We start from the raw sequence: 4094 nt of genomic DNA, 5'->3' as shown, positions 1-4094 counted from the left end.
TGGAAAGAGACTATCAGGGCCATTGTGTCTGTGTGTGTCATCAGGCATCTATCCTATTCTAATCTCATTTTCCAGCATTTGGCCCACCGTGTTGTGCATTCTGACACATCAAGGGCAAACGTCATTGAGATTAACCCTGTAATCAAGGTTTTGTGACAGTAAAACAGTGTTACAGACTACTTATGGAACTCATCCTCATGTTTAGCCACAGAGGGAGATACACAGGCACATTGCTCAGGATGACACTACCTCCAGGCGCTTCACGTTCACTCTCTGTCCCCACACATGTGTCGCCCACAACAGGCAGATTTATATGGAGCACAAGCAAGTTCTCCAAGCAATGAGACATGTTGTTCTGAGCTCAGAAATGAAGCCAACAGTGAGCTGAAAAGGTCCCCAAAACTGCTCAACTTCCAATTTCGTAGTTTAGCTTCAGGGAGTTGGCAACGAAATCACCCACCCTCTATTCCAACTTCAGGTGAACATGTCATCTTGCTAGCCTTGAAAATGGGTAGGTTGCACTCAAGCCAGGCAGGACTCGAACCTGCAATCTTCTGATCCGAAGTCAGACGCGTTATCCATTACGCCACTGGCTCGCAATGGTGAACTGGCTTCTTGTTGAGTTGAGATGTTTACAGGGACCAAGGTGGAAATGTGATACATGAGATGAGCACCAGCAAAGGCAATCTCTGTCACTGCTTCATTTCAATGGGCCTCATTTTGTGAAGCAGAAAATTTCACTTGCAAAAAAAAACAAATTTGTCCTCAGATGCCTGCTTCATTGTCATCTGTTTCTCTGCTGAGACTTGGTATCATTTCATTCAGTTATTGCGCAAGTTTACCGACCAATCCAGTGAAACATAATTTCATACGATTACTAACCCTAAACCTTGGTCAGGTAAGTGAATGCATGTGATGTATTCGCAGAAAACACCCTTTTTGATCATAGGCTGAAATTGATTTCATAAAGAACCACCCCCAAGCTCCTCCGAACATTAAAAAAATACATCAGAGGCAACAACGGCTCATGTAGGATTCAAGCCAGCAACTTGTCACATTCCTAACAACCACCTGATGTGAGAATCAGACCACAAGGCCAATGACGCAGTCTGTGGACACCCCACTTAACAATAAATGAGGTGCCACTCAGGCAGTGATAGTCTCCCTACCTTGGATGTAGGAGAAAGAGTTCAAGTTTTATCTGCTCCAGAGGTATGTAATAAGATATCTGAACGTGTTGCTTAAAAAAAATCCTACTTCCCAATGCAGCAGTGAATATTTTCTTTTTGTTCTGTCTCTCTACCACGGAGTCAGAGCTCTCTCCATCAACAAATGCATTAAGCCATTTAGCCACGGGCAGGCAGTGCTGGGAGTGGTATACACTTTGTCGCTGTCTCTCAAACACTGGAAGAAGGAAGGAGCAGAAGGCATGGAATCAGACTTGTGTAGCAAATTTTAAAGGCGATTTGGAACTTTCATCAAATGACTTTTATCAGATGCAGACAGAAAGATGGAGAGCTGCTGGGAAAGATAGAAGTCGAAACTAGAGATTAGTCTGTACAGCAACTTAAAATGCAATCTTTCTGTACAGCCTGTTTGATGTTCAGAATTTGTCTGCACACAGGGCGTCCTTTTCTTTGTGACCTCCACAGCAGGAGTTAATGTCTGACACCAACAGTCCCGCGTTAAGTGAATCTGAGTGAAACACTCACGCACTGAGAGACACCCCCAACGACCCTGAGTTGCTGGGCTGCAGACAGTACAACGTGGAAGGGAGGGTTAATAATGAGCCATTGTTTCTCCCCCACCCGCTCCCTCACAGAGACAGGGAGAGTGACGTGATAAACCCATGGTGTCATTCACATTCACATTCAGCCCATCGAGTCCACAGCGACTCTCTGCCTCTTGTATTTCTCTGTAGTTATTCACAAGTTTTGATATCTGTCCCTAATAATGGTGAACTGTGTATGTGTCATGATGCAGTCTCTGGCATCCTGATCCTTTTGTCAATCATGTCTGAAACAGCATTGGGAATTACTGCCAGGCATGACAAAAGAGACTGCAAGTAATGTGTTCAGAGATAATGGGAACTGCAGATGCTGGAGAATCTGAGATAACAAAGTGTGCAGCTGGATGTGCTCCTAAGGTGCTACTTGGCCTGCTGTGTTCATCCAGCTGCACACTTTGTTATGCAAGTAATGTGTTTCTACTTGACCGGATTATTCTCATCTCAGAGAGGAAGTTTGACGATTCAGCTCGGAGCAGACCAACTGAGAACAGGAGAAGACCATTCAGGCCTTCTCAAGTGTATCATCTCACCTGTATGAACTTGGCCACAACAAACTCTGAACATATTCATGTCGCATCTCTTTCTGCTTCTGTCCCTGCCTCACCTCTAGCTCCCTCTGACCGCCCAGATCTGAGGTCAATGAGCTGGTCGATACAAATGCAGTCAGATCGTGAAGCCAATCTTTACCTTGGCAGCAGGTCCAGGGAATGTCAGGCACAAGGAACGGATTGAGAAGCGATGGGTTATCACATGGTTGTGCGAAGAGACACCAGGATTCCATCTTCCTGTCTCCCAGATACTGATTCCAGGAACATGCACAGTGCCAGTTATCCCCAATCCCAATGGATGACGTGTCTGATCGCCAGATGAGGGGACAGTCAGACCGACACCTTCCTGGCTCGGGTGCATTTTGAAAACGCTGTCCTGTCACTTCACAAACGAAGCTGACCACAAATGATCATAGAGGGCTCGAGCACAGAAAAAGACCCTTCATCCCATCCGGCCTGACCAGTTGAACTCAACACCTTGGCTGTTCTCGGAACAAAATCAAAATTGCTGGAAAAGTTCAGCAGACCTGGCAGTATTTGTGAAGAAAAATCGGGATTAACACTGTGGGTTGGCTGACCCTCTCTCAGGGCTGACTGTTCTCGTCTTATTTGCCAGCAGATGGCTCACAGCCTCACCACGGCTGGCCCTGCAAGTGGATATCTTCAAACTGGTTGACGTTTATGAAGTTTCGTGCCTGTTCTGCAATGACAGGCAGTGAGTTGCCTTCTCCCCACCACTGATGCCCTGAGTGAAAAGTTTGTTTCCCACTGCTGTGATTTCAGTCACATGCAAAATGGAGGGAACAAACAGCCCTCACACTTGTCTCCAGTTCCCCCCCCCCCCCCCCCCCACGCACACAGTCAACAGGATTTGAACCAGCACAGGGATGCCCCAACAAATTTGGAGCCCTTTACCTAAACCACTTGGCCATGATTACTGCAAGTGGTATGGTGCTCTTTATCTTTTCAGGTCGCCTTCGGTGGTCAGTTGAGCTGTGGCAGAATGAATCCTTGCCTGGTTTGTTTGAATCCAATCACTCTGCAGATTTTTAAAGTATGAAATTTGGTTCATGGTGATTCTGGTTGATTTATTCCAACAGATAAAATAAACATTCATTTGCAAGCAAAATATAAATAGCAGGAAAATAGCTCAGCAGATCTGGGAGCATCTGTGGGCCAAGAATTTCAATCAAGTCTTCAGAACCTCTTCAGAACTCTGTTTTCTCCTTTCTGTAGTGCAGTTTCTGTTCATCGTTCTGACTCGAAGCATCCCCAGCTCTTTATGGAAGTAAGGAAAGCAACATCAAAATACCAGTCTGGTCACTCACCGGACAAGATTTACGTTTGGGGAATATCTTCCTGACTGCAATAAAGCCTGAAACAGTACAGTCAAAAGGGAACTGGTAGAGTGCGAACAGCTCTTGTTCCTTCCTCAGTGGCTTCAAACCCCCAACATCACATTTCACAGCCAGAAGCGACAGCCATTTGCATCACAGAAAATGGCGAGCACTTGCAGCAGCCCTTATACCGGGCTCGTAGTGAATTCAAACTCCCACCTGTCTCGAACGGAGTGATAATTGTCTTGTGTCAGCTGTACTTTTCCGAAATTGGAGCTATTTCAGGTAAAAAACAGCAGTGTTGCAGAATCAATGCACTGAATACTGCAGAAACTCAACAGGTTCAACAATATTGGTGGAAAGAAAAACAGAGCTGAGGTTTTCAGTGCAGCTGGATTCTTGTTCACAGCATGTGTGCCC

At 45.7% G+C, this 4094-nt stretch overlaps 1 non-coding gene across 1 annotated transcript; it reads right to left on the bottom strand.

Moving 5' to 3' along the window:
- Nucleotides 1–523: 523 nt before the first annotated feature.
- On the bottom strand, nucleotides 524–596 carry trnar-ucg (transfer RNA arginine (anticodon UCG)). Its single transcript has one exon. It is a non-coding gene; the product is annotated as a tRNA-Arg (tRNA).
- Nucleotides 597–4094: the final 3498 nt, after the last annotated feature.

Source organism: Stegostoma tigrinum, chromosome 11, assembly GCF_030684315.1.
Source record: "Stegostoma tigrinum isolate sSteTig4 chromosome 11, sSteTig4.hap1, whole genome shotgun sequence".
Taxonomy (NCBI): domain Eukaryota; kingdom Metazoa; phylum Chordata; class Chondrichthyes; order Orectolobiformes; family Stegostomatidae; genus Stegostoma; species Stegostoma tigrinum.
The sequence above is the reverse complement of the archived record's forward strand: the minus strand, read 5'-3'. Positions and strand labels throughout refer to the sequence as shown.